General features: G+C 38.4%; 1 protein-coding gene across 1 annotated transcript in view; it reads left to right on the forward strand.

Moving 5' to 3' along the window:
* The first annotated feature begins 6,602 nt into the window (after positions 1–6,602).
* The window catches only part of CELF2 (CUGBP Elav-like family member 2), a 456,675-nt gene continuing 444,633 nt past the window's right edge, over positions 6,603–18,644 (forward strand). Inside the window, exon 1 of the mRNA XM_061346212.1 lies at positions 6,603–6,622. The gene's annotated coding sequence lies outside the window, so the exon portion shown is untranslated. The remainder of the gene's footprint in view (positions 6,623–18,644) is intronic.

Consider the following 18,644-nt stretch of genomic DNA (forward strand, 5'->3'; position numbering starts at 1 on the left):
CTGTCCATCCTTTCTATGAACCAAGGTCTACATGGTATCACTCAGGTGATAAGCCAGAATTTCTTGCTTTGCTACAGTGGAATCAAAGTCCTTTGAGTTACAAAAGCAAATAAAGGTTGTGGTGAGACGGGCAGATGTTTAAATTGTTTAAACAAGATCAAGAGATCAATAACTTTGCTTATGTGTTTGTTCTAAAGAGGTACAATAAGGCCTACTGTTTTATGTCCAAGTGATGAAACTGGGCACCTTCAATTCTGCTTGTCCAGTTTGGTAGTTTAAATGCAGGTAAATAGAGTTCAGTCCTCTCAGAGTACCAGACTTCTCCAAAATATTTAAGCCCAATACCAATGAGCTGCAAACCACTGATCCCCTCCGAAAGCTGAGGTTTATTTTTCCATCATTGCTAATGTGCAGGATGAGTTCAGTTTCTAAAAAAAATCTGAGCTATTAAGATCAAATTCTGACCATATGGGAGTTACAAGAAGGTCTCCGAGAAGGAATATTCCATCATGTTAATTGATTACTGCAATATGTTGCACACGAGGAGAAGGAAGTAAAAAGAATGCTATGAAGATGTTCCAGCAGGTCCCATCTTTTGAGTAATGCAGATCACTGAGGATTTATTGCCCAAGAACTTACAGCTTTTATTCACATTTGGCTCTGATTTAAGGGTCTGATCCAGATTATTGAAACAAATGGTAGACAAAACCTCGAATATACTTGAGCTTGGCTCTTTACAAAATGAAGTTAACTATTAAAGACAACCCTTGGCTTACGTAGGACAACCAGATCTTTACACTTCACAGTCTGTAGCTGTTGAACAACACTGAATTAAAAGGTAGTCTGGCATACATATGATACCACCAAGATTATATTCTATGTATGACCACCTAAGACGTTTCTCACTAATAGTATTTAATAACTTGTATTTGTATTAGGCAAGCAAAAATAGAAGGCATTATTTTGGATAATCACCTAGTCATAAAGTGCTGTTTGTGTTTATTTCTAATCCAGGCTGCATTCATTATTATTTCTGTTCAAAAATGCCTTCATTCTCTGTTCTTGAACCTTAGCTATATGAGGAAAAAAGGGCAAAATGGAAGCCACTATAGTGTAAGCAAAGGGAAAAACATGTCAGTTTATGAGGGAAAGTGTAGCATAAGGGGAAAGTTTGGTTAACATTAAGGCTCAGTATGTCATCCTCTTCACTAACAATTTGGAATTTAAAATCAACTCAAATTAGTAACACAAAAAAGCTTTCAATCAAATCATGGTTGCTGGACTTACGAGCCATCCGTGCCATACACTGAAGCTTAACTGCACTACTGTGGTCAAAGTCTGAATTAAAGGGCGTCAGGAGAGGGACAAGGAGGAGAAACAAGAGGTATAGCCTCTAAAACCTCTATAAATCCAACCTCCCTCCTTCCTACTGCCATCATTAGATTCCTACTCTGCTGCTGAATAGTCTCAGGTAGAGCTTTAGCATTCGACAAATGAAGGCAATTTGAGGATTTTATACTTGTGGGTACATTGTAAGACTTAGTGTGGGACTTAAAAGCATTTTTCTTGTAAATCAAATATTTTCTTGGAAAATAACAATACTGGCAAATGAAACCAGTGAGGTGCCACTCAAGACTACAGTCCTGCTTTAATCATGTTGCTCTTTGAGAATTTAAAGCTTTTAATCATGCCAGGCTGCCATGTTTCGGGTTAAAATTCATGGGAACTTACAGGTATTATTTTGGCCACTGGAGAGCTCACAAATACAACAGGGACTCTATTGAAGTCATAGAAATTTTTTGTGTTATTATTTTGTGAATACTCCACAGTGACTGCAAAGTTCAAACCTAGTTGGGTTCATATGTGACAAAGTTAGTGTAAAATGGGCTTAATTTGCAATTTCATCTCTTTTGTTCTTTGCCTGTCTGCTACGCATTAGCAGCTGTTTCAGTGTAAAAACAGGATCTTTTGATTGCTTCATATCTTCATAGCAAAAACCTGTTAACTTTTGCATTAGTGCTTTAACCTTGAGTTAATAAATACATAAGTGAGTCCTTACTATTATGCTGTTTTCAGTATCCAGTCAAGACCAATGTGGTCTTATGATACGACACAGGCCAACAATAAACTACTTAGAGTTTCATTCAGTAAGGTAATTCTTTATCTTTTAGATGAATTTTTCAAATAGTTACCTAAGAGATACCAATCCGGAATATAACCACAAAGCCATTAGAAGCTAGTCTTAGGGTTTCCTTCCTTGGAGGTTTAAGGACAAATATAAGGGCTGGCAGCAAACATAAGGGTAAATTCCATTTCTCTCCCCTACATTGCATGTATGCAGTTATGTAGCATTGAAAAGGTTTAGAAACCAATCGGGGCAGATAATGAATACAGCATACCATTATAGATACATAACCAAACAAAATGGTACTGACTAGTTGCTAGTGCAGACAAACTCTAGAATGACATGGTTTAGTTTTATGAGCATTGAAGTCTGCTTTTACGAAGCACAAGCATGAATGTCTAAGCCTTTTGAATATTCCTTCAGCAGTAATACTCCTGTTGACAAACCTTTTAAACACCTTATGTGAGCATCACTTCATGCAAATCACATTTTCAGAGGTGCCATGTGAGAACACATGCATTAGATCCAAATCCACCAGAATGCCAGGGATAAACGCATGTTGCCGAATCATGGGAAGATCAGAACAGTTTTTAAGAAGCAGTCTTTCTAGAATGTAGATTCATTGCTTCATAACACCATTTTCAGGCAGATTTATTTCTGAGTATGAAGTTTTGAGTTCATCTTAGTTTATATTTCTGAACCCAAGACTGTCAGCTAGATATTTGAAAAGCCATCTCCCAGACATTTAAACTAACTTATTCATGGATATGCATGGCTTGTAAACCTGCTTCCATATACCAATCTTAATGAGATTTTGCTCCTCAGCCCTCTAGTTATGGGCAAAACAATCTGTTTTTGTGACTCCAGTGTGTATGCTTTGAATGTGAAATCGACTTGCATGTTGCTGCCTCTCATTTTTGTACCTGGCTGACAATTTATGCTATGCACAGTGAAATACAGTTTTAAATCAGTAATAAAAACACTTTAATTGTATGTAATTTTCTGAATTTCATCTGTTTTCAATTTTGTGCAAGCACAGAAAAATTACTGAAATATCAGTCTACACAATGGAGTTCTTGGAAAAAAACCCGTTATGATTGTTGACAGCAATTATGTCCAAAATATACCCCATTTAATATGAAAAGAAGAATGCATAAGTCATTTCCAGTGCAAGCACAATGCCAAACAGCACAATAGATTTAATATTTCTCTCAAGGTGTTGAAATTGTTGATTAACTAAATTCAATTAGTTAAGTAAAGAAAAAAGGACTGTATCACCATAATTCTAGTCATTTAGCCCTTAATAGCTATGAATTATTAACATTATGAAGTTGCTTGTGTATAGCCTGGGAACTCATCTTCAAACTCCCTAGGTGCTTGCTACAGACATGCTTACATGACTTGCAGTGCCTAAGCAACTGCACTCAGCTGACATACTTCTTACCTGCTGACCCATGCAATCTGACCTTCTGTATGCTCCACTCTTACCCCATTTGTAAAACAAAGCAAATAGCCTTAAGTAACCATCAGGAGAGTTTAGCACATTTTAATTTGCATTTACAAGAGGTGACAAATGCACTGAAGAGTCAAATTCAGTAGAAGTTTATCAAAGAACCTTAATTTATAATGAGCAACAGCATGTGAGCACTAAACAAATGATTTACAGAGGTTCCTTCCATCCTAAAATCTTCTCTGGGATTCTATGAATTATATAATTTAGTGAATAAATTGCTCAAGGATTTGCAAACAGTGAACCCTGATAGCCAAGAAAAGTAATCAGAACATCCCAGTTGGAGTAATCATCACTATGCTGATGTTGCAATGCATATTACACAAAGGAACTTTCATTTGAAAGGAAAGGGATTTCAATCACTAGTGAATAAGGTGCTGACGCAGAGGGGTTATATTGGAATGTCTGTAGCCCAGACTGGCTAACCAGTTATGTCCCTGAACTGCACACAGCTTTTAGCACTGCCAAGGAATCTCTTAAAGCTTACCTGGAGCAAGAATAAATTGTTGAGGAAGGAGACATGGGAATGGGAACATTACAAAATTCACTGGTGAGGTAGAGGCTATAGGGAGGTAGGTTATAGCTCCAAGTTCTACAGATTTAAAGTTAGGTTTAAATTGTCCTAATTTGTTACTGAACAATATATATTTTATAATAACATGATGCTTTTTCTTCATGGACTGATAACCTCATCCAGTTCCGAGCAGAAGCCTGGCTCTTTCTGTCTGACCTACAATGGTTGATCCAAAACCAGGCATTTTCCCATTGCAGACAGACTGGGAAACCTGAAAGAGACAAACTGGGAAGTTAAATGACTTAAAGGACTTAGTTCCAAACCTGTAACACTTTCTTATCTCATGTTCATTCAGAATGGCTAACACACATGCTCTACAAAGTCAAGATAAATGCAAAGTGTGTTCATTTGATTTCTGGTGTGAGTCTGTTAAAGTCCTTTGGACTGCACCAGAGGAATCAGTTCACAGTTATGTTGGGGTGTTTTTATTTAGCTCAGTTTAACCTCCATTATGTTGGTATTGAAGAGCCCATTTGACGGCTTGATTCTGTGTAGGTAGGCAATGAAGAGGATGGCTCTTACTTTAGGTAACAGGACAAAGCAGACAGAAAGGAAGCAAACGGGAAAGGCCAGAATTGGATGCACATGAAGTGAACAACCAGTAGGAGTGGGAAAAGGACTTCTTTGGTTCATGGCTCACTCAAATTGCAACTGAAAGGCACCACACTAGAAGTAGTTTACCATCTCACTTTTTGGTAGCTTATGTGTTCATTCCTAAGTAGGCACTGGCTCAGATTTAATCAAAACTTCTTTTCTAAGGTGGGATAATATTTTCTGCAATGAGACACCAACCCAGTCACCATAGGAATAGTGACAGTACATACCACCCAGTACGTCAATAATTTTCTTTCCATGCATCTTGGACAGGCAATGCCTGCTGAGTACCTGGGTTACAGCTAAAGTCCTCAGTACCTACACACAAGTGACTGAAAGAAGCAGAATTCAGTCCAGTCATCTTATAATACCTCTTCGAGTTTCATCGTATTGGTAGCATGCTACACTTCTGCTTTCTAAATTTAGAGTAGCCACATTGAGCGAGTATTAAGAAACTGCCTGATTTTTTTTTTATCTGGTTCATGGATAAGACTGATTTTAAGCATGCAAATAGACCTTTTGAAGTTGTAGCAAATTTGCATGTGACACTATACATGTGCTTTAGCAATGTGCTTCATGGAACTGTTAATGATTTTTGTCCTGACCATTTTAATGCCAATTCTAGCAGCTTTCATGCATGAAATTCCTTTTACCGACACACTTATGTGGATAATCTGGCATTTAACTCCTATCTTTACTGAGTCAGGTACATTTTGCTTTCATCTTTATTCTAAGCCAATACGGTGTTCGTGATTACCTTTATCAATCTCCCTGCACTAGATTTGAGTATACTCACTGAATAAACTGCACTATAAACAACCTGTTTGGTATGTAGATAAGAATTGGATCCTTTTAATCCCAAATTGCTATTACATCAGGCCCCAAATGTGTAATTTAAGGATCAAAGCCTTAATTGCTATCACAAATGTAATTCAGCAGCAAGGAAAACCTGACTGATTTTCAGATAAATAAAATCAGGCAAAATCAGTGCAACTCTATCACCATTTCTCTCATATTACTTAGTGTATTTAATTTCATTTTGTATCTTTCTTTGTTAGGTGTACAAATAGAAAGACCTCAAGGTGTTCATCAGCTGAACAGGTAAGGGTCAAGTTTACCCTAGAGCCTCAGCATTTCATATTGATTATTTTATTTTGCTACTCTTCAGAATACTATCATAGTAAATTTATAACGCAAGATTCTAAGTTAGCTATCAGATCTTGTTTCCAGTTTCTGTAATCTTATTTGCACTAATTCTGCACAATCTTCTACATTTTATTTTCCTTTAGACAATTTTTATAGCTCCTTTCAGTTATTTCTCATGTTTAATATTTGCTGTTTTCTGTGTTTTAGCTAAAAAATGGAGGAAAAAAAATAAACAACAACAAAAAAACCCCTACAGTTTGATATGAAATATAATGTTGGAAATCATTAAAATACCCAAATCATCCAAACTGTATTGCTAGGAGTTTTGAATACAATTTCTGCATTCTCTCTTCTTCATTTAAATATACACAGATGCGTGCAAGATAATACATGCAAAGTCAGTACAGTCTACCTGTGCTCATGTAAACTTTATCAGTAGAATTTAACCAATAACTGAAACGGAATTGTGCAATATCTACCTGGAGTGGGGAGTGGTTAAATTATACTTTTTCTTTCTATAATGAATGTTTAATTATTGTTTACAAAGTATGAAAAGAGAGAAGAAAAATGACTGCTAATATAATTATATATTTGACCATTGTTTAGTAAATACATAAATCTTTTCTTCTTTCCTTAGATACTCAGCTCTTTTCAGCAGAATAAGAAGGAGTAGGTAAGTTACAATGATAAATTATTCTTTCCAGTTTCATATTCTATTTATAGCCTTTTCCTTCATTAGAGTTTTTAATTTGTTTTGGGGTTGCCAGTTTTCACGCTTCTGTGTATTTTTAAAGAAATATTTTATTGCAATTCATATTTCTTTCTTTTCAAAATTATAGTCCAATTACTTTCTCAGTAAACAAGAATTCCTCTTTTTTATGTGAAATAAACTACCAGCAAAAGTGGTTTCTGATTAGACAAGCTAATTTTGAAAGGACAGATAGAATCAAGCAATGAACTGGATAAAAATAATAATGGAGCATACCTTGTTAGATAACAAATGGAACAGGCTTTGGAGACAATTAATGCAGGAGATGCTTAATGCTGAGCTATGTTAAACAAGCTTTGTCTTATTTATTTGCTGCTATAAATCATAGCTAATTTCCTTACATAATGTACTGTAAGCACCTAGCTAGCATCACATTTCAGAAAACATATGCCACTGTAACTGTTCTTTCCTACTTTACATGGAAACACCAGCAGCCTTTCTAGGCGTGGTAGTGCATATACATATATATATGTGTGTGTGTACATTGATAGATGTATACAAAGACAGATCAATTGATAGATTGATCAATCAATCAAATGAAGAAGGGAAAGTGGTCTGAAAACATTCAGGATGAACACTGCAGGAAAATGTTTGGTAATTGCATCCAGTGGATGAACATTTCTTTTACATTGGGTTTCCAAATTGCTAAATTACAAATTGTGGGCCATTACTTGCTGGGCTTTATTCTGTTTGAAGTCTTACACTAAAGCAGCAGTTTTCATTGGTTTTTTGGGAAAATTGTATCAGAGTCAGGTGGTCCCAGGGATATTTTTTTCCTGTATTATCTGCTGTGTATATAGAATTTCTGTTTCTAAGAAACAGCATAATCAAGGGTTGTGGGGTGTTGTTGTTTTTTTTTGCGTAAAAAGCCAAAATGCTAGACTTTTGATAAAAAATAAATGTCTATTAATTCCTGTCCTTTTATGTTTATGAAATGAACATATGTGTGCACAATTCTAAAGAATGAATCAAGTTAGTGTTAAAAATATCCCTGTCCCATGTTAATGACCTGCCTCCTCTAACCATTGTCAAACTTTTCCAAACTCCAGAACTCAAGAGTAAACCATATCGGGTTTAGAACTTAAAAAATGTGTGCAATATAATCACAATGAAATTTCAAGTTCTTTAGTGTAGATCCCAGATACATCCATTCAACTTTTTGTTCAGCAGTTAAGTGACTGGCAATTTAGTTAGGAAAGGTAACATGTAGTTGCATATCCCTATTCTGTGTGTCCAGTGGTTTTTGTTTAATCTGAAGATAGAGAAATTTTATGTAATTAAAGGTGAGAATGGCTGTCTTACCTTTAGGAAAAAGAAAGACATTTTCTTTATCTTTTCTTAGCAGTAATACTTCCCTGGCAATTTTCAAGACTGCTTTCAAACCGTAGAGAAACACTATGAGCAACTATTAAGAAATCAGAGTTTGACATAATTCTCTAACTGTGTATTCTATGATTGCATTTTGTATCAAACAGTAAAATTTACTGCTGTGAAAGACTCAGTTATAATACTATTTCTTCGTCACTGCCTTCAACTAGGAAGTTGATGAAGCAAGCAGAGGATACACAGTGGCTTAAAAGGGAGCTGGGCAAGGTTATATGGAATCAAACGAAATTTCCTCAAATATAAATTTCCACAGATAGGAAGGGTGTAGGAAATGCTTCATTTCCTCTGGGAACATGAGGACCCAAGTGCTGAACTTTCTCATATGATTTTGGGCACAAATGACACCAAGGTGTCAATGGACAACTTCAGAAGCAGACCATGAATGGCTAAGGATACTATCCTCCAATCTACCTATGGACTTAATCCAATGTTTACTGCTCAATTGCTTCATCTTCCTCTTTCTGTGGCTTTATCTCATTAGCAAGAATGGTCTGCTTCCTCTTTGTCTTGTGATCTGTGACTGCATCAGTCATATGGAAAAGCAGCACTGTAAAAAACTCTCAGTATCACAGGGAGGATTCAGTCCTCTCAACATCTTTATGGTTTCTTCTCTTCCGTTAAACAAGTAAAAAATGGAAACAGAGTCCTCCTTCGTGTAGCCTGTCTTGGGTTTGTGTAGCCAAGTTCTTCCTTACAATGTAGGAACCCTGTAGAAGAGTTGTTTTGAACAGAGGTATGTCAGGCACTGTGCCTCAGTGTCCTCCACTTAGTCAATTCTACTATCTCAAGTCCGAGGAGTAGCTCTTTACAGTCCAGTTGGAATAACGTAAGGATATGATCACTTATGAATATGAGTAAGCATCTTCCTCCAGTAGCATAGTATCCAATTCAAGCTCAAGAGCGAGCCATCAGAGTCAGTTTTAAATGTCTGCTGATTTTAAGGACAAACATAGAAAAGTACCAAATACCACCAGTACCATAAACAGCCAGCCTTCAGTCCTGAAGAAGGAAATGGAATCATGAGGTTTTATTTCTTTCTGCAATCCGTGGGGAGGCCCACATGCTGTGACCGTGTGCAGAATAAACTGTTCTTCTAAGTGTTCTCACAATTGGTATGAAATCAGTTCTCCTACTTTCGCTTGCTGCAAATTTCAGTTCTACATAATGATTTAATAGGAAAAACATCCCCCTAAATGTGTGGATGGCTCCTATTAAAATATATTAACTGATTACACCTCTGTTTCCTGCTTTCTGCTTTTATTTTTCAGCATTCAGGCAACTAATCATGCGGATGGTAAATTTTCTTGCTGAATGGTAACAAATTTCTAAGCACTCAGTATACTAAGTTTGTTTTTATTTACTTCCAACACTTCTTATTTACTTCTTTTTGAAGATTATACTGCCAAATCCCTCTTATCTCTTGTGTGTCATCTCGAAATCATCCGTAACTTCCTTCTCTTCCTTACTCAGTTGAACTGCACCTTAATCCAGTGAAACAGCTTCACAGTTTCAACATCTGAAATCTCTTGTATCCTTCTCCAATTACCAAAGCCACTGCTTCCAGGTGTCTGCTACTAATGCTATATTGCATGTCTAGTGTTGCAGCAATTCTCATTTTTCTACTTGTTCTTTCCTCTCCCACATCAGCTTCCCTTTTGTCAAGGCTTCGTGGATATACACTGCAAGAGGAGTACAAGATGTGAAAGATTGTGCTGGGAGGTAGAGCCAAACCCAGGACATGAACCTCTAATACCTCAGCACAGGGGATGGGATTGGATTGGTAATATGTGTCATGTCAAGATTTTGGGGTATTATTGAATAGCACCACCATTCTTTACTTATGAACCTTTGCTTAATTTTACATCATTTCTCATCTCCTCTGTTCTCAGGAACTTGTGGTTTCCCCTTACCATACAAGAAAGTTCTTTCCAAGATTATTACCTTTGTGGACTTGTGTTTCCTTTTAGAGTACCCAATCCTACCTTGTGACTAGCCTGCTTACTAACTGAGATTAGTTTTATATAGAGTTCTTCCGCATTTCAGAAGCCCTTAAAACATCAGAGAACCACTGCACAAATGTGGTTACAATACATTGCAGCATGTGTTAGTAAATATGGCTGAATCTTATCTTGCCTGCCTGTTCCTGTTCAATCTCATTTTGTAAAGAACAAAAGCAAAAGATTAAGTAGTCATCTAGGTTCATGGAAAGATAGGTTTTGGTCAAGACAGTCATTGCATAACTGCATGTTTTATTTGTATTTTCATTTCTCATGGGAGGTACTGCCAGGAAAAAGACTTTTGCCTTCTCATGTCTGAATCAGACCCTCCAGGCAGCTCACACTCTGGTCAAATGTGACACAACTTAGAAATTGCTGTAATACGTGCTTTGAATTTTTTGTTGTTGTTGGCCTAAGGTTATGCGTAGGCCAGAGTTTCATGTTGCCACAGAGCAAAAGATTTAACACATAGGAATATTGTCCTTTAAGTTTCAGTTGTCTTAGGATATGCATAATGAAGTGCATGGGAAAGGATAGAGACAGGCATTGGAGCACAGGTTGGATCACTCCCATAGAAACAGAAAATGTGATGCATTAGCCTGAATGGTAGGAGAGACAAAGGTGGAAAGATATCAAGAGTGCAAGAAACATGGTGATGGGAGAGTAAGAACATCCTGAGGAGGAGGAAAAGTGCCAGAGGCAGATTGTAACAGGAACCAGCTGTGATTTCAAACACTTATTCAATCAAACCTCCTCCAGCATAGCCCTGTGATGGAGCTTGGGGACCACAGAGGTCCCTGAGGAATGATTTTGAGTGATCTAGCCAGAGGACAATGAGGATTTTGAGGCTCGCCTGTATTTCATTAGAAAGTTGAGCAAAATCAGCACATTTCTTGGGAAATAGTTCTGTATTGATGAACCAGCATTTTCTGTGAGACAGATATTCTGTTGACAACTTTGACCGGCTTTAATTTCAGCATCGAGGGATCTTGTGCTACATCTCTCTGTCATATCCACTCTGGTCCTTGATGCAGGAATTGTCATCTTTAGTTACATGTACACACTGCCTGCAACACTGTCTGGAGGCCATAGACAACAGCACAAATAGGCACAGAAATCAAGAAACCTAAGGTGTTTCAATTCCCGTGTCAATCTAATGGAGAAGAGAAGGCTGCGTGGAGACTTCATAGCAGCTTTCCAGTGGTCTGAAGGGGAGCTATAGGGATGCTGGGGAGGCACTCTTCATTAGGGACTGTAGTGATAGGACAAGGGGTAATGGGTTAAAACTTAAATAGGGGAAGTTTAGATTGGATATAAGGAGGAAATTCTTTCCTGTTAGGGTGGTGAGGCACTGGAATGGGTTGCCCAGGGAGGTTGTGAATGCTCCATCCCTGGCAGGGTTCAAGGCCAGGTTGGACGAAGCCTTGGGTAATATGGTTTAGTGTGAGGTGTCCCTGCCCATGGCAGGGAGGTTGGAACTTGATGATCTTAAAGTCCTTTCCAACTCTAACTATTCTGTGATTCTATTCTATGATTCTAATTGGTGACCCCTGTAATGAATTGTCATGGTTTTAACTCAGCCAGGCACTAAGTACCAGGCAGCCTCTCGTTCACTTCCCCCACCATCACCTCGGTGGGATGGGTTGGAGAATCGGAAAAAAAAGGTAAAATCCTTTTAAGCGTTTTTAGATAAAAACAGTTTAATAATTAAAGTAAGGTATAATATAATGATAGAACTAGTACTAGTACTAATACTAATAATACTAATAAAGGGGCATAATAAAAAAGAGGCAGAGAGAGATTAAAGAGAAAAAAAGTGATAAAACAGCAGTGATGCATGATACAGTTGCGGACTGATACCCAGCCCAACCGAGCATCAATCGCTTCCTTGTGGGTAACTCTCCCCCCCCAGTTTCTATCCTGGGCATGATGTGCTGTGGTATGGAACACCCTTTTGGTTAGTTTGGGTCAGGTGTCGTGTCTCTGATTCCTCCCAGCTTCTTGTGCCCCTCCTCACTGGCAGGGCATGAGAGCCTGAAAAGTCCTTGATCAGGATAAGCACTGCTCAGCAACAACTAAAACATCAGTGCCTTATCAAGGTTATTCTCAGACTAAATCCAAAACACAGCACTGCACCAGCTACTAGAAATTCGACTCTATCGCAGCCAAAATCAGGTCAATAATGCTGCCAGAAATCAATTCTGGCACATCACAGATCAGCCCTGAATGAAGGAACTAAATGCAACATTCCAGATTATTTTTGGTATTGCTGGCATAGAAATATTTTAGAGAAAAACCTCAAATTGAGAAATGTGGATGGTTTATACCCAAGCAAAGTACGATCACCAGTGGTGACACTGCTGTCCTCTCTTTTGTGGAGAAGCTGATTTAAATTTAAGTTTAGTTCACTCTTTTTAATTTATTTCTCCTTTTAATTTCCTCTTTTCATATAGGGGAAATGATGATCTTATGAAGGTGACATTAAATGATCAAACAATATTGAACAACCTAATGACAATCTTAAGCAAAAGGCATTGTGAATTAGGTATTTGCTAAACTGACAACGCAAGCCTTTGTAAACCTGATTATTGTTCTTATGTAAACTCATGAATGGAGACTTTCTCAAATAAATTACTTAATAACATCAGAGAGTCATTGGCTGTGTAAATATATCCCAGGGGCCCATACGAAGATTCCTGAATTTAAATGTTCAATAGAACTTCATATTTGTCACCTTTACTAATGAGTTTTTCCTTATGAAATCATTATTAGCATGAAAAAGTTAAATTTTGTCTCTAATTTCTTGAATTAATGCTGTTTGAAGACCCTAAGGGTTTGAAAGTTCTTTCACTGGAATTCATCATTTACATAATTCCCATAGCCCCAACACTTTGCTCTCAACTATGAATGCACATTGTGATATTTTTTTTTATGCATTAAGGCAGAAACTTCTATTTTTCTCCACACAAAACAATTAACAGAAGAATAACAGATAATAAATATTTTTAATCTTTAATGTTACATTAACAGTGAAGTGCCATATTTCAGGCTTTCACAGCAACACTGCTGAATGATGCCTTTCTGATTCTTTGCTATGAAGATATTTGATTAGAAATGGAAAAACAATTGAGTTATTTGAGATCAGTGGAGCTTTCCATCATTTCCTGCTTGAGATACTTGCGAGCACACAGCAGCATGGCCAGATTTTTAAGCAGACTAGACAGTATTTCTCAGTTCTATATTATCATAGCTCAGCCATGATCCATGAATGAGATGTTTACTTGATATATTTCTTTTTTTTGTTAATATAGCTTATAAGATAAGAATTTGGTTCTTTTCATAAGCCCAGACTTTGAATACCAATGCAACACCAAAATATCTCTCTATGATAACTTTTCCTCTGCCTATCGTTACTGATAATAATCTGTATCACTGCAGGTCTTTGTGACCTCAGGGTCATGGACATATGGCAGGCATAAGACAAAGACATAGAACAGACACAAATCTAAAAATGTTATCAAATTAGTGACAAAAGTAGGCCTAATATCTGGGTGCTAAACTAAATTTATTTTAAAATAACTGCTTACATCCAGTGCTTTGCTACAGATTACAAATCAATTTGATATGGTAGAAACATCCCTGTTCCCCAATTTAACAATGTGCATGATAATTTCATTATGATGACGATTATTATTATTACTATTTCTGTCTACGTACTGTGAAAAGACTAAAGCAAACAATGCCATCTATTTCATGGCAAACTTTAGCTTAGGAGTCAATGTGAGGTTAAGATTCTGCTTCTAGGTGTACACTTTTCACCCAGCTACAGGTATCTAAAATGCTATTGCACCCACATAATATACACTGACTGTACTGACTGCCTCTCCCCTGCCTATGATGGGAACTTGCACACCTAATGGAATTACTTCTATATTTTCAGCTTTTAAAGTCCAAATCTGGAACCAAATATGGCCCTTCAAGTTTGATTCATTTGCTCATAAATTCATGTTTAGTGTTATTTGAGAAGCCTAGTGTCATGTTCTCACATAACACAAGAATTATCACCACCTTCTTACACCAGCCCTGCAAGCAATTTATCCTACACCAATTCAAAAGAAGCAGCTTCACAAAGTTTAAACTGAACACAATTTAGCTTGCATTGCTAAATGCAATGCAGTACATTAATAGTGATTTTGCAGTGAATTAATAGGGATTTTTTTTAAGCTAGTCTATTGTGCCTCAGATTCCCTCCAATCTTTTCCATAGTTTCTGTAAACACACACTCTTGTTTTCCTGCAGGAATTAAATCACATATCTGCATGTTTTCACCCCAGTCACAAAATATCTACAAAGGGTTTCTAGGTGCATTGTGTAGATTCCTGTTGGTTTTCAACTGATGTTTCAAGTGTCATGTTGCACATTAATGTTGCTGCTTTTCCCACCCAGGGACAATACCAAAGAGTCTCAGGGATGAAAAAAAAAAAAAAAAAGATTAACAATCTTGGAAATATTGTTAGCAATTAAATCCAGATGTTAAAATTTTGCTGATCAGTGCTTAATGTAGAAAGGGGCCTAAACCAAATACTGAAAGAGAATGAACCCATAAAATGCTGGAAGTCTATCTTCTGACCACAGCAGCTTCCTTGCAATCCTTGTCCCACATTTTCTCACTAGGCAAATCACTCTGATTGACATAGTGGAAGAAGTCCAGCGTGTGTGATCAACTCTGTATGGCTCTGAATTCCCTACAAATCATGTTAGCTGCTTGAAAATATGTGAAACTGTAGGAATTAGCCATGCTAAAGTTATCCATTTTGGACTCCAAACAAACAACCTCAGAACAGCTTGTTGGAAGGTCTGGCACTTAGTTACAATCGAATTTGATGATGGCTTGTAATGTACACGTCAAAACGAGGTCAGCCGTTTGATACTGCTCACTACCAGCCTTCCCTTTCTACAATCCAAATCACTGCCCAGATGCTCAAAGAGGCTTGTTTATTACCGTAGTGCCAACATGTTATCCAGGTTAAAATGTGGTTTTGCTACTGATCCAAACATACCCTAAGCCACTGCAAAACTTCATCAAGGAGTGCAAGGCTGCTTAGGAATGCCAAAATTCAACTGGCTCAGAATTTTGAACCATTTTAAGCCAATTGCTATGTCCTAACTCACTGTGTTTTGAATTCTGGTTTGTAAGATATGAGGCACTAAATGAATTCAGTTGTTTTGGCTTGTTTTTTTTTTTTTCTCTCTTGGTTTTTCATGGCCATTTCCAATAGCCAACCCTCCCAGACCAGCATTTCCCAATGATCCCGACTGGTTTCTGAGAGCTGTGGCTGCAGCCATTGGAAAACCTGCACTTGACAGCCTGCTGAATTCCAGCCGATGTTCTCTCTCTGTGTTGATGTGCACTTCAGATCTAATTGTCTCTATCTGCAGCACCTCTTAGTATCCCACGCCACTCTCCTTGATTCATTCCAGTGACAATGGGCACAAATTGAAAAGAAGCACTTATAAAATTCAAATTAAAATATGTAATGCAGTTCATGCAATAGCAATGTTTGCCTGGTTATAAACAAAAACTCTCTGGAATCATTTTAGGATTTTAAGGCAATGCATTGTTGCCCTGTAAACCAAAGCCATGAAAAATATGACTAATGGTACCTAAAACATACCATGTGGGACAATGGCAGCTACATGTTCCCACTTGTTTCTTTGTTCTAACTTGAATAACTCAAGGATACATTCTATTCCACTACTATTAGGACACTAATTTTAGGTTTATGGACCTAAGTTACATCTATCTATCCACCAAAAGATCTTGAAGGTATGCGAAACATGTTTCATTGAATCATTCCTCTACTTTCAGCCATTTTTTTATGTGTATATTAGACATCATATTGGGGAGGAAAAAAACCCAACGTTGTAGTTTTCTTTTTTGCACACTATTATCTTGTGATTTTACTTCTAAGAAACATACAGTTCTAGGGGTGATTTTACTCATTGGTATAGAATTGTGTCCGAAGTTCACAGACAATTTCACAAATACAAACCCATTTTGGTTCTAATGCGCTGTCTCCCTGTAACTTTGACTTTTCTTTCCTCAGTTTGTGTACACAATAAACTTTCCCATGTCACTTATTGTCACCATTGGGATTTCTATTGTATGGCATACATTTTCTTTTATTCTATTGAGGAAAGATGGACTGTTAGGAAGGACTCCTTTTATTCTTACCCTGGATTTTCCTGATAGTCTGCATCTTCATACTGTTGCAGGATTTTTGTTGATTTGAATTGCTGTAACAGGTGCTTAGTGCATAGACTGAGCTTGTACATTAATTAAAGAAAGAGACTCTCAAGCTATTTAACTTAATAAGGAGAAGTTAACTGACTTGATCAGAGTCTAATACTTGCAGAAGGAAGAACGTCTGATAATCATCGACTCTTTAATTTAGCAGAAAAATATATAACAAGATCCAGGCAATAGAAGATGAAGCTTGACAAATTCAGAGGTAGAAATAAGATACTCAGAGTGTAATTAACATCACAGCCTGCCTACAGATGTGTTAGATTCTTTGCTGCTTGCAGTTTTGAAGTCTTAAAAGATTTTCTGCCAAAATAGCAATATTCGAATAGAATTTACTGCCTGTTTTCAACTTCCTGGTTGAAATTCCTGATGTCTATTGCACAGAAGAGCAGACAAGTAGTTTTACAGCAAGCCGTGGATCTCACCTACATTTATAGCAGAATGCTGTCAATTCACTCAGTTGCATCCTACACGTCTTCCATATGGTGAGGCTGCACATTTCTCCACTGAACTTTTGGTTTACATCCCTGTGTGGTGCAGATGATACAGGACAAATAATAACAATATTTAGTAGGATAAATAGCATAGAATGCGCATGCTACCGTAGTGTTGTGCACTACAGACACAGATCACAGAATCACAAAATCCCAAGGGTTGGAAGGGACCTCAAGAGATCATCTGGTCCAACCCCCCTGCAAGAGCAGGGTAACCTAGAGTACATCACACAGGAACTTGTCCAGGCGGGCCTTAAATATCTCCAATGTCGGAGACTCCACAACCCCCCTGGGCAGCCTGTTCCAGTGCTCTGTCACTCTCACAGTAAAGAAGTTCTGCCTGATGTTAACGTGGAACCTTCTATGCTCCAGTTTACACCCATTGCCCCTTCTCCTATCACTGGATATCACTGAAAAAAGCCTAGCTCCACCCTCCTGATACCCACCCGTTACATATTTGTAAACACTGATGAGGTCACCCCTCAGTCCCCTCTTCTACAAGTTGAAGAGACCCAGCTCCTTCAGCCTCTCCTCATAAGGGAGGTGTTCCACTCCCTTAATCATCTTTGTGGCTCTGCGCTGGACTCTTTCAAGCAGTTCCCTGTCCTTCTTGAACTGAGGGGCCCAGAACTGGATGCAGTATTCCAGATGCGGCCTAACCAAGGCAGAATAGAGGGGGAGGAGAACCTCTCTTGACCTACTAACCACACCCTTTCTAATGCACCCCAGGATGCCATTTGCCTTCTTGGCCACAAGGGCACATTGCTGGCTCATGGTCATCCTCCTATGCACCAGGACCCCCAGGTCCCTTTCCCCTTCGCTACTTTCCAGCAGGTCAGTCCCCAACCTGTACTGGTACATGGGGTTGTTCTTCCCCAGACGCAAGTCTCTACACTTGCCCTTGTTGAATTTCATCCAATTTCTCCCCGCCCAACTCTGCAGCCTGTCCAGGTCTCGCTGAATGGCAGCACAGCCTTCTGGTGTGTCAGCCATTCCTCCCAGTTTAGTGTCATCAGCGAACTTGCTGAGAGTACACTCGGTTCCCTCATCCAGGTCGTTGATGAAAATATTAAACAGCACTGGTCCCAGCACCGACCCCTGAGGCACTCCACTAGTCACAGACCTCCAGCTAGATTCTGCACCATTGACCACAACTCTCTGCCTTCTTCCTTCCAACCAGTTCTTGATCCACCTCACTACCTGATCGTCAAGCCCACACTTCCTTAGCTTATCTATGAGAATGCTGTGGGAGACAGTATCAAATGCCTTACTGAAATCAAGAAAAACCACATCTACTGCTCTACCATCATCCCTCCACCTAGTCACTTCCTCATAGAAGGCTATAAGGTTGGTCAAACATGACTTCCCCCTCATAAAACCATGTTGGCTGTTCTTAATAACCCCCTCATCCTTGATATGCCTAGAAATGGAGTCAAGAATAAGTTGTTCCATCACCTTTCCAGGGATGGAGGTAAGGCTGACCGGTCTATAATTACCCGGGTCCTCCTTCTTGCCCTTCTTATAGACTGGCATGACATTTGCCATCCTCCAATCCTCAGGCACCTCTCCCGTTTCCCACGACTTACCAAAGATGATGGAGAGTGGTCTAGCAATGACCTCCGCCAGCTCCCTCAGCACCCGTGGGTGCATTCCATTCGGACCCATCGATTTATAGATGTCCAGATTGCACAGCTGATCCCTAACCCAATCCTCATCTACCAAAGCAAACTCCTCCTTTGTCC

Source organism: Neopsephotus bourkii, unplaced genomic scaffold, assembly GCF_033783945.1.
Source record: "Neopsephotus bourkii isolate Nb327-2 ecotype Australia unplaced genomic scaffold, CSIRO-AGI_Nbou_v1 NB_266, whole genome shotgun sequence".
Taxonomy (NCBI): Eukaryota; Metazoa; Chordata; class Aves; order Psittaciformes; family Psittacidae; genus Neopsephotus; species Neopsephotus bourkii.